Source organism: Rutilus rutilus, assembly GCF_951802725.1.
Source record: "Rutilus rutilus genome assembly, chromosome: 3".
Taxonomy (NCBI): Eukaryota; Metazoa; Chordata; class Actinopteri; order Cypriniformes; family Leuciscidae; genus Rutilus; species Rutilus rutilus.
Genome location: NC_140211.1, coordinates 44,210,976 through 44,224,585, shown reverse-complemented (window position 1 = coordinate 44,224,585; position 13,610 = coordinate 44,210,976). Strand labels below are relative to the sequence as shown.

General features: G+C 37.0%; 1 protein-coding gene across 4 annotated transcripts in view; it reads right to left on the bottom strand.

Moving 5' to 3' along the window:
* The window catches only part of dennd4c (DENN/MADD domain containing 4C), a 214,285-nt gene that overhangs the window by 187,738 nt on the left and 12,937 nt on the right, over positions 1 to 13,610 (bottom strand). The window lies entirely within an intron of this gene.

Genomic DNA, 13,610 nt, shown 5'->3' with positions numbered 1-13,610 from the left:
CTTTTAATTAAGTGCTAACTGTTACCTGTTTGTTGTTAAGTGTTAAAATTGCATTTTATGTTTAAAAAGTAATTCAGCCAACATGTTCACAGAAGGTAATTTAACTAAATAAATGTTTTAAAACCCAGAAAATGTTGTTTTCTTTTTCCTAGTGTGACTACTCTTATGAAACCTTAAAGTATAATATTTTAATTATGTAATAATAAAAGCAGTATTCCCTGTAAAAATACAATTTATTGCTGTCGACAAGTTTAATAATGTAAAATGTGGTATACTGTATTTTGTAATTACAGTGGAGTACTGTAAATGCTGTTTACTGTAGTAGTGTTGTAAAAATACAGTATGTGGATGGCAACCCAGCTGCCAGTATTTAACTGTAAATTTACAGTGAAAAGTTTTACACATACATGCATGTACATGCATGTGATACTGATGCATTTTTAAAGCTGTGGCATATGGTTATGGTACTTTGTGGATGTATTTGTCAAAAATGACAAAGAAATACTATATTTGGTATTACTATATTAAAATACTATATTTGGTATTCACACAATAGACAAAATCTCCAACTATAGGCATTTAATTTCAAGGCATTCAGATATAAGATTTGTATCCCTAATATATGTTAAAGTATGTACTATAGAAAAGTACATATATGCATGTATAAATATATGCGTCATATATGCATGTATAAATATATGCGTCATATATGCATGTATAAATATATGCGTCATATATGTATACATATATGCGTCATATATGCATGTATACATATATGCGTCATATATGCATGTATAAATATATGCGTCATATATGCATGTATACATATATGCGTCATATATGCATGTATACATATATGCGTCATATATGCATGTATACATATATGCGTCATATATGCATGTATACATATATGCGTCATATATGCATGTATACATATATGCGTCATATATGCATGTATACATATATGCGTCATATATGCATGTATACATATATGCGTCTTACATATATTTCACATTTATGTGCATATACGGGAAAATATATGGCACTTACATGAAAACGGCCATTTTTGATATATTTTGAAATATATGTTTCATATATGTATATGTGTTTTACATATATGAATTTTGCATATATTCTCATATATGCAGCAGACATACATGGGCACTAACATTATATATGTAATTTACATATATTGACATATATTACATTTCTGTATGGGTATCAAGTAGGCTATAATAAAATTGATGTCTTTTGTGAATTTATGTTGGGTTTTGGTGTATTATTGTTCTATTGGAAAAAACGCATTTTGTGTCTCACTGTAAATAAACTAAATATTAAAATGGTTAAACGATTAAATAAGGTACTTTTAAGGTTTTAAAGTGTATTCTTGTTTAACTGCATGTATGCTAATCCTCCGAAACAAGTTTGCAGCAGAAGGCACGAACAGAGCGAAATGTTATTAGTCTATTTCTTGAGTAAACTGCATAAATGCGACTGAAAACGTAATTGATAAGACATTTGAATGCAATAGAGTCAAAACATTAATGCCACGATTTTAATATGCATAAATAAGAATGCGTACAAATACGTCGGTATAGAGTTGTTCATACGTAAATAATTTATGTTTTTGTGCTGTTAATGCAAACATTTTACGTTTTAGTGCTGTAAATACTATACGTTTCTGTGTGTATAAAACGTAAGTAAATGTACGTATGGTAGAATTACACTTTACATAAAAATACACACGTATTCTCATGAGATCACGTTTACGTAAGTAAAGTGAAACTGGAACGTTACTGTAAAAGGAAGCCTTTTTATTTCCATGGAATTACTGGGATCTTACCCTATAATCTGTAATAGGTACAGTTACGTAGCTATAACAGATTATAGGGTAAGATCCCAGTAATTCCATGGAAATAAAAAGGCTTCCTTTTACAGTACAGTTTCACTTTACTTACTGAGTAAATTGTCATGTTTTCCTTGGTAACGTTGCAGGACATACGAGGTAAAAAATTGTGACTATATGGAAAAGGGGAATGATCAGGTTATACAATTCTGGTAATACCATGGAAATAAACAAGGCTTCATTTTACAGTACAGTTACACTTTACTTAACAAGAAAATTGTCATGTTTTCCTTGGTAACGTTGCAGGACACACTAGGAAAACAAATAAATAAAAATGTGACTATGGAAAAGGGAATGATATGGTACAATTCCGGTAATACCATGGAAATAAACAAGGCTTCATTTTACAGTACAGTTTCACTTTACTTACTGAGTAAATTGTCATGTTTTCCTTGGTAACGTTGCAGGACATATGAGGTAAAAAAAGTGTGACTATATGGAAAAGGGAATGATCAAGTTATATGGTACAACTCCGGTAATACCATGGAAATAAACAAGGCTTCATTTTACAGTACAGTTGCACTTTACTTACTGAGTAAATTGTAAAAACATCTGCAAGAACATACCCAGTATTTAAGATGTGCCATGACATTATGAAAAACTGTTCCTTCGGGGTAGTTACCAGGTAAGTGTAAGGTAAATTATTTGATAAACCCTCTATAAATGGGTGTAGCAATGAACAACAACTATGTAAGACAAGGTAATTTATTGGAAACTACGTCTTAATTTCAAGATAGTAATAAATAAACATGGACTGTTACCAACATAACCCTAGGATAACTACAAACCTAACTTGAATTGATGGGTAATACTGGAGGTGTTTCTAAAAATAGTCTGCCTACATTCTGAGGAAGTACACAATTAAATCGGAGTTATTACCAACCTAAACAGGTAACAAGTACACAGGACTTTGTTGAGTTGATATTTAACAGTGGTATTTTTTCTCTTTAATTGCATACTAATCACCTTAAGTAATTACACACTAAAATACTATAATTTACCATATGCTTACCAGGTAAATACTTAGTAGTTAGTTTGTAGTTTCTCTGCATTTACATACTTGTTACCTGTGGTAATTACCAATAACCAACTATAACTTACCATGTATTTACCAGGTAAATACCTAGTAATTAGTTTGTAGTTTCTCTGCATTTACATACTTGTTACCTGTGGTAATTACCAATAACCAACGATAACTTACCATGTATTTACTAGGTAAATACCTAGTAATTAGGGGACTGTAAAATAAAGGGTTACCGTTACCTTACCTTGCTAACTATAGTGTTTCACTGTAGTTTGGATATTTATATCCGTTGCAGAGTTGATAGTTACAGCCAGTTCAAATGAACCGCGAACGAGTCATTTGCTCGGTTGTAAGTGACTCTTTCGAATTCCCTATAAATTAATTAATAATTCCTTTGAGCTAAATTGACGAATCACTACAAATACAAATATCTTACAGTGTGACCAAAAGTTGTTTACAAAAAACTGCATACTGTGTACCCTGTGACAGGTCCCCATGATCACCCCCACAGTACCCCTGAGCGTTTTGTGCTGGAGGGAAATTTCTCTGGATGAAGGACAAAGGAGGAGGGGTGGACAGACGTCCGGTAGCCTTGTGTCTTGCACAGCCTTTCTCAATTCACTTGGCTGATCCAAGAATAGGCCCCAGAATAAAGCAGTTTGATTCACTACGGCTAGGCCTGAGGGGAATGACACAAAAAACAACAACACACAATGCAGCAGCACTACCACCATTAGCAGCGGTAATGGGGATGCGTCATAGACTGAACTGAACATACAAATTTGTATGAGAAAGGAATCACAAAACAAAGGAAGACATTCGGAAAAGTGCTTCAATAAACTAAGTGTCTGATGAGATTAAAATCTACTAATTTAAGCCAAAAAAAACATTTTAAAAAATGATAAAGCACTGTAGAGATACAGCCAAATATTCTTGTTGACATCTTTAGATTAGATTAGATTAGATTCAACTTTATTGTCATTACACAAGTACAGGTACAAGGCAACGAAATGCAGTTTAGGTCTAACCAGAAGTGCAATAGCAGCAAGTGCAGGATATACAGTGGTTCCATAAGTGCAGAACATGGATATGTACTGAATAAATATAGAGTTGAATACTATTATAAACAAAAATTTACAGATAGATTGTCCTATGAATATAATATACAGATAACTATTACTGTGAACAGAGTTTACAGCTAGATATGTACTGAATATAATAATATACAGATGGCTATTACTATAAACAGAATGTTTACAGATAGATATGTACTGAATATAATATACAGATGGCTGTTACTATAAACAGAATTTTACAGATAGATATGTACTATGAATATATATACAGATGGCTGTTACTATAAACAGAATGTGAGCATAATATACAGATGGCTATTACTATAAACAGAATTTAACAAATAGATGTATAAGTTAGGCTAATGAGCAGTATAACAATGGATTTAAAGTAGTGCAAATAAAGTTTGGACAGAAGCTATCCGAGTGAAAGTGCAGTGGAAAGTAATTGCATATTACAGTTAAGGTACGATATTGCAATGTATATATAAACAGTCGGTACTGTAAATAAACAGTCGGCAGTGCAAATTGAGCATATTCCAGTCAAGGTAGTAGTGCAAGATGCATATGTAAACAGTTGTTACTGTAATAACAGTCAGCAGTGCAAATGAACATTATAGTATTGCAAATAACAAAATGGAGGCAGGTGTGAGGAGGGAGAGGAGAGTCAATCAGTATATGAGGGGAGTGGGATCAATGAGGGTTAGAGTTTAATAAAGAGACAGCTCTGGGGAAAAAACTGTTCTTTAGTCTGCTGGTCCTGGTCCGGAGGCACCTGAAACGCCTGCCGGAGGGCAGGAGAGAAAACAGTCTGTGGGCTGGGTGAGAGGAGTCCTTAAGGATGCTGCGAGCTCGATGCAGACAGCGTTTCCTCTGGATGTGCTCGATGGCAGGTAGTGGAGTCCCAGTGATGCGCTGGGCGGTTTTCACCACCCGCTGCAGTGCCTTGCGCTCTGCAACAGAACAGCTCCCATACCACACTGTAGCACAGTTGGTCAGGATGCTTTCTATTGCACAGCGATAGAAGTTCACCAGGATAGTGGAGGAAAGCTGATTCTTCCTCAGTGTCCTCAGGAAGAAAAGGCGCTGGTGAGCCTTCTTGACCAGGCTGGAGGTGTTGGTTGTCCAGGTCATGTCCGCCGAGATGTGGATCCCCAGGAACTTGAAACTGGAGACACGCTCAACAGCCATTCCATTGATGTGGATGGTGTCGTGTGTGCCTCTTGACACTTTCCTGAAGTCCACGATGAGCTCCTTCGTTTTGGTGGTGTTGAGGAGCTGGTTATTTTCGGTGCACCATGTGGCCAGGTGCTTGATCTCCTCCCTATAGGCAGTCTCATCGTTGTTGCTGATGAGACCAATCACCGTAGTGTCGTCCGCAAACTTGACGATGGAATTAGATCCGTACACAGGCTTGCAGTCGGAGGTGAAGAGGGAGTAGAGGAACGGGCTTAGCACACAGCCCTGTGGTACACCAGTGTTGAGTGTGATGGATGTGGAGCAGTTGGAGCCTGATCGAACATTCTGGGGTCTGTTGGTCAAGAAGTCCAAAATCCAGTTGCACATGGAGGTGTTGAAGCCCAGGTCTCCAAGTTTGGCTATTAACTTAGTTGGGATGACAGTGTTGAATGCTGAGCTGAAGTCAACAAACAGCATGCGTGCATAAGTGTTCTTATTGTCCAGATGTGTGAGCACAGAGTGCAGTGCCATGGAGACTGCATCCTCTGTGCTCCTATTGCTACGGTAGGCAAACTGGTGTGAGTCCAATGTGGATGGTAGAGAGTCTTTTAGGTGTGCCAGGACCAGCCGCTCAAAGCACTTCATTACGATGGGTGTGAGTGCTACAGGGCGGTAGTCATTAAGGCACTTCGGGCTGGAGTGTTTTGGCACTGGCACAATGGAAGTGCATTTAAAGCATCTTGGTACAGCTGCTTGGGCAAGAGACAGGTTGAAAATGTCTGTAAAAACCCCAGCGAGCTGCTCCGCACATGCCCTGAGTACGCGTCCAGGGATGTTGTCTGGTCCAGCAGCCTTGTGCGCGCTGATCCTGCTCAGTGCATTGCAGACATCTGTGGAGGAGAGTGTGATCGGTGGGTGGTCAGCTGAGGATTTGAGCTTGGTGGCAGTTTCTCTGTTGTCTCTTTCAAAGCGAGCATAAAAGTCATTTAGCTCGTTCAGGAAGTTGACATCAGTGGCTGCGGGGGTGGAGTGAGAGGGTTTGTAGTCACTGATGGCCTGAATGCCCTGCCACATGCGCCGAGGGTCAGCGTTGGAAAAGTGTCCCTCTATCTTAAGCTTGTAGCAGTGCTTTGGCCTCTTTGATGCCCCTTTTCAGATTTGCTCTGGATGTGCTATAGGCTTGTGCATCTCCTGATCTGAAGGCAGTATTGCGTGTCTTCAATAGGAGTCGCACTTCCCTGTTCATCCATGGCTTCTGATTTGGGTATGTGGTGATCTGCTTCTGGGTTGTAACACTGTCAATGGTGGTATTAATATAATCCAGTACAGAGGAGGTGTAGCAGTCAATGTCCGTGTGAGAGCCACTGGTGGCTTGAGAAGCAAACATACTCCAGTCTGTGTGTAGAAACCTTTCCTGGAGTGAGAAATCTGCCCCCGCAGGCCACACCTTGATGGTCTTCACTGATGGCTTCACGCGATTGATCAGAGGTGCATATTTGGGGGTGAGGAACAAAGAAAGGTGATCTGACTGTCCCAAGTGGGGGAGGGGTGTCGCGACGTAAGCTTCAGCCATGTTTGTGTAAACATGGTCTAAGGTTTTGTTTCCTCTGGTGTGACAGGAAACATGCTGGTGAAATTTCGGTAGCACTGACTTTAAGTTTGAATGATTAAAATCACCCGCAACAATAAACGCAGCTTCCGGGTGAACGGTCTGTTGTTTACTGATGGCTGCGTGAAGTTCTTTCATAGCAAACTTGGCATCAGCATCCGGGGGAATATAGGCTGCAGTTATAATAGTGGAAGTGAACTCCCGCGGTAGATAAAACGGTCTACATTTAACCATGAGAAACTCAAGGTTAGCTGAACAATGTCTCCCAACAATAGCAGAGTTTGTGCACCAAGCTTTGTTAATGTAAATGCACAATCCACCACCTCTGGTCTTACCGGAGCCATCTAATGTTCTATCCGCCCGGAATGTATGGCGTCCCGCTAGCTCAATAGCGTTGTCCGGTATTCCGCTGTTTAACCATGTTTCCGTGAAAATTAGAACATTACAGTTCAAAAGTCTCTTGCTGTATGTGATGTTGAGTCGAATCTCCTCCATTTTGTTCAACAGCGACCGTACATTGGCAAGGAAAATGCTGGGTAAAGAGAGCCGGTGTGGTGTTAGCTTTAGCTTAGCTCTTAGTCCTCCGCGCTTCCCCCGCCTTTGTTTACGATCTCGCCGGCGCCTGCGAGCACTTCCGCCCGGCCGGGCAGAGTGCATAGCCTCGGGTGATCTGGCGATCTCAGGAAGGAGTCGAAGGTTGTCCATAAAACTGTCGGAAATTCGCAAACCAATATCCAAAAGCTCACCTTGGGTGTACGATGTTAAGGCACAACTGTTCTGGACGAACAGACCCGAAATGAGCAAGAAAAATACTGCTAAATTACAGAATCTGGAGAGACCGCGAGCCTCGCGATGTACTCGCGCCGCCATCTTGGATCTTGGGATGTGTACTTGCAATCAAAATGGTGGTCATGTTTCTCAAGAAACAAATGTCATCATGGACTATAATAGCAAAGACACTGCACGCCAATTGGTACTGTGATGAAACTGTGCAAGTACTCTCAGGTCATGCTTGAGATGATGAGAGGTACCAAAATTCGTATCATTATGCCAAAGCGTTATAGTGATACAGCCTCACAACCGTTTTGGCTTGATCTTCATCAAATTTGCTGATGCGTTATACGAGAATGGTCCGATCTATCAAAAAACTTTTTTGCCAGCATGCTTTTACAACTTTTAAAAAACGTGTTTTTTTGCTTTTGTTTTTTTTATTCAAAATGGCGGAAAATTTAGTTTTTGTTTAGAATTTAGATTTTTTATTTAGAACTGTGTCCGAAACCACTCACTCGTTCACTCATTCTCTAATCCTATAGTGTATGGCATTTGAGTGCACTATATCTGCAAGGAGTGAACAAAATGAAGTGAGTGAATTCGGACACTGTGCATCGGAGAAACGGCTTTGGCACACGTAGTGATAAAACTACTTTTATCTTACATATTACTTACTTTATAAAATAATATTAATAACAATAACAATCATAATGACTTTATTTTGTAATTATATATACCTCCGTGCCAGCTTTGTAGTTTCATAAGTTGTATAATTGGTTTATCATGCTTAATATGAGTATAATCATTAAATACTATAAAAAAAACTGCAAACACAAATAAACAAACAATGGTAAATTATTACATGTATTTATTGTTTTTAGTAAAGTTTATTTTATTTTGTTAGAAACTCTCACGATCACAGATGACGTGGTCGTTGAGTGCCCTCAGGCGACCGTTATGATTACAGAATTAATACGCTACCTACAGATGATTAACGAATATTTTTAAATCATCCACCAAATTATCATCTCTTCCTAACAGTTTAATGAGTTAACAACAATGCCTCAAATTATTAAAACACCCGGCTGTTAGTAAAACACATTAAATTGAGTTAATGCCTAAATAATATATTTTAATAATAAAAAATGTATTATTACAAAAACAAAATGTAATATACCTACATAATTTACCTTACTAATACAATTTCATTTCATTTTAAAATTCATCTATATAATATTGTCTCTATATTTTAATATGTTTTATTCAAGTAATGATTAATAAAAAAAGGTAGAAAAAAAACCCTAAAACTAGCATGAAATAAATGTTAAAGCAGAAATAAGAAAGCTGGAATGTAATCTCTGGTTTAAAATCACTCGCTCCCTCACTTTCACACGCACTCAGTCCTCTCTGCATTGGATTTTGGAATATAGTGCTTCAGCAAGGGATCATTGAATGTACACTCGAATTCAGATTGTGGGTATAAAGTATTATTATAAGTATTATACGTACAACACAGAAGCGCTGTGCTGTTACACTACGTGAACTCACTCAGAGGCCCACATAGAAGAAAATTAATAGTTGAATAAAGTCGTTATTTTTGTTTGTTTTTTGCGCACAAAAAGTATTCTCGTCGCTTGATAAACTTATTGTTGAGCCACTGTAGTCACTTGGACTATTTTAAACATCGTCTTTACTAACTTTTCTGGGCCGGCAAGTTTCAATAACATAGAAGCCTATGGAGGAGTGAGACTGCTCTCAGATTTCATCAAAAATATCTTAATTTGTGTTCCGAAGATGAACGAAAGTCTTACGGGGTTGGAACAACATGAGGGTGAGTAATTACTGACATAATTTTCATTTTTGGGTGAACTAACCCTTTAAGGGGTTATAATAATGTTATTGCTTTTATCATAGTAATACAGTATCCTTTTCAATATTCAGTAAGAACTTGTTAAGTGGCCTCTTAACAAACCCTCAAATGTCTGTTGACTAATGTAAGTGCAGTGATCTCACCCCACTTGAAATGACACAAGGAGAGCCTCATTACAAGCTGGATATGTCTGTCAGGCACCGGTTAATGTGGCACTGTTCACAGTTCACACCATCTCTGTTAGAAGAGTAAAACAATCACAAACTCCAGACGCTGCCAAGTACAGTAAACCATGTTAAGGTCTGCAAAAAATCCCCCCAACAATAAAAGCAGAAGTCAGGGTAAAGTCAGGTTACACATGACATACATTAAAATCATAGACCACATGGTCACATAGACCAAAGGCCTTTTACTTACTAATAAAATTACTAATAAATGTGTGCAACAGGTTTTTCAGGAATGTTTTGACCATGTTGATAATTTAGAGGCCTTAGAAATTAAATGTTACAAATACAGTAGACTTTATAGTTAGAATGTGGTTATTTCTTTTTGTACGCATGAAAAAAACTATCAATAACCCATGTTTGGTAAAAATGCAAAAATGAATAAAAATGTGTGATGATAGTATTATTTTAATAATTTATTAAAACAGAGTGACTTCAAAGAAGCATAGGCAAACATAATAGGCAAACACTATCATGATATAGGCAAATATAGGCAAGCACTCATTCAGTGTGATGGTCTTGTAAGTTTAAACATTTAAATACCAGTTTAAATACAGTGTAGATTTGAGATCTCTAGTAGGCAGAACTTAATGAAATGATATTCCTACAAGACTAGAGAGCAGGGTTTTTTTTTTTAAAGATAAAACTTTCTTCAATTTAAATTTATTTGTATTAACTAAATCCAACTCAACAAGCCTTTCCATGAGATCCACCTACACACTCCTGCAGAGACAGGAACATGAAAAGTAGTATAAAGTTCCACACTGTCCGACTAACAGACACCACCCTTCTATCATAACACAGATGAATGACATCTGAGCTCCATGCTCTGGACAGACAAGAGTATAACCCACAGCAATAAGCTGGTAAAGTGCAGTTAAAGGGGTCCTGAATTGAGAAATCCTTTTTTTTTTCTTGATCTTTTGACATATAAGAGGTAATTGTACTCCTGTTTGGCCCACCCACTGACGAATGTTAGTGAAGGGAGTGATACTAAAATAGGATCACTTGGAATATAAATAGATTTAGATGTCTGCAAACTTGATCAAATGTTGTGGAATAACAGTGGGTCTCATTCACTAAGCACGCGTACTCACGAATCATGATTCATCAAAAACTTTTGTACAAATTTTTTTTCTAAATGTATGAATTTTTTTTTAGGAACAACTGAAACCACACATACGCAAAAAAAGCACTTTCTCTATGCAGCCTTATAATCGTGATAAGAAGTTATTTATCATCTTAACAAATATAATATAATTATATTATGTATTTTTTATATAAGATTATATAATAAAATTAATACAATTTAATTTAATCTTAAATATACTTCATCATATAAAATGATAGATTAAGAAAAACTGCATTATAGTTTCAGCTGCAAGGTTTCTTTGAATAATGCAGATTTACGCATATGTACAGCTGCCTAATAAGAGGTCTGTAATCGGGGTCTGTATAAAAGCAGGGTTCACACACCTTGGTTAACTTTAAATTCAAGGACTTTCCAGGTCCAATAGATACCCTCAAATTCAAGGACATTTGTTGTGTCAAACAACAAACACTGAGGTACCATCGTAGTAGATTCGTGCACACGTGAACGCCATGGCAACATACAACACAAAGTACCTCACGCGAGAAACACTTGACGTAACATCTAAATGCGTGAAACTAACGTAAATCAAGAAAGCTAGTATGCATAGGCCACGAAGTGTTGGCAAAATATTACAAATAATATGGAATTTTTTCCAGAAAATTCTTGCACAAAATAAATTCAAGCACTTTCAAGGACCTGTATCTATGTATCATTTTCAAAAGAATTCCAGGGCCTTGAATTATTTATTTATTTTTCAGATTCACAAACTTTCAAGGATTTCAAGGACCCGTGGGAACCCTGTAAAAGGTGTTTATAGTGTTTGAACTGGTTTTGAGAATGACAGACTTGGCATTGCTTGAGGATCTGCCAAGAGCACATCTGCAGAGAGCGGCATATGTTTGACAAGAGTATATTTTATTTTTTATGGACCTTTTTTTTGAGTCTGAAATAAAGAAATATATATACTGTTCGGCTATACTACAAAAATATTACGTGCTAACCATGGCGATGTCAGTTAAGATCAATTGGCTAATGTTTTCTTGAACTTAAGACAAAATGAAGTTACAGTACAAACAAACGCTTGGTGACGGCATCTCCAGGTTCTTTAGGCAGAACAGTGCTGTGTAATAGGCTATGTGCTGCAGGGGAACGAATTCTTAATTCGTTGTCATGTTTTATACAGACCTATATCAAGAATAGCATTTGCATTTATTGGGTTAATAATCTCCGTTAATAATCTGTTACACAGAACTTTATTATATTAAATATTAATCAAAAATGATTCACACCTTCACAAAATCCAAAAATTCAGTGTAAGAGTAAAAAAAGGACAACATTATTTATAGTAAGTTTATTTGATTCACAGCTTATTTAGAGGTTTGACCTCGACAACCCAACTGCATTTACCGCAAACAGTCTAAACTAAAAGATTGTTTTGGTTCAAATCGGTTCACGCATTGTGTGATTATCCCGGCAGTTAGGACATCGCACAAGATTTGTCAACACAGAAAACATTTCATCATTGGATAGGTTTTGTTTTGTTTATTGAAAGTGTTTTTCATGTCAGCTGAATGGACGGAACGCTTTTCAGAGAAGATAAGGCAATGTAATTTTTTTTTTTTTTTTTTAGCACAACACCCAGCAGTAATTCAGGAAAAGAAAAATACCCGAATGCTTCATGTGAAACTTCGGTCTTCCGATCTTTTACCATCGTGTCAATTCTCAATTGATTTTGATTAATATGCACGAGGGAGCGAGAGAGAGCAAGACAGTTTGAAGACGGTGAGGGTGCGCGTGCGCGACTGGGCCTCTCTCTCTGCTCGTTCTTTAAGTAATATGCGCCCAATCAGTCATCTACATCACTCACCGATCAAATAAGGTCTTGGCGAGACAAAAAAAATCGCTTGTGAGAGAGACGCGTTAGTGACAGAGAGACGGATGGAGAGCAGGGAAAGGAAATGCAGCTGAATGAATACGCTGCGTGTTTTAAATAGCGTATTTTTTGTATTATTATTTTTTTATAACGAAACGCAATATGTGGCGGCCGGTGTTGATTCTGTGGCGCACCGCCACGAATTAGTCTATGTGTGGGAAACACTGGGTTTTTATTCATTTTGAGGAATACTGATTCTATTTTATTTTTTTTTGCTAAATGAAATGAGTAAATGCCTGCTCATATTTAGCCTAGACATACAATAACCTTGTTTACACAGTGCACACAAAGCCTCTGCTCCTTACTCCCAAAGATAGATAGATAGAAAGATAGATAGATAAGTTAGTTAGAAAGATAGATAGTGTCAAGTTCTCAGGGTTTCTTTGCCTTAATGTCTGCCCAAACTTGAAAAAGGCTTCAATCAACTTTAAGAGGAGGGTGCATGGAATAACTCAAAGCATTGAATTCTTCTTCATCAAATCAATTTATTGAAAATCTTTCCACAATGATTTGATCTTCTTGTTTCAATGAATATCTCAGATGCTTAGCTTAATAACCTATATAGAAAGACATATAAATATATGAGTCACTACACAGAGTATAAATAAATGTACATTCAGAGATATTAAAAGTACAATATTGTTAAACTATTTGCGGTTTATATAGCAGCTTGTAAACAGCAACAACAATGTAAAATCAAATACACCTAGTGCACATGTTCAGTTAGCATGCTAGATGCTAAATGCTAGCATCAAACAACTTTCAAACACAATGAATATTTGTCCTACCAGTAGCACTCCAAGTTGATGAATACATTTGGCTTTTCCCAGTAGTCTTTGAACAACTCAATTGACTCGATGCTGATTTACCAATCTTTCTCATTTGATTGTGTAATCTCCAAAATCCACCAGTTTAGGTAGGAGAAGAA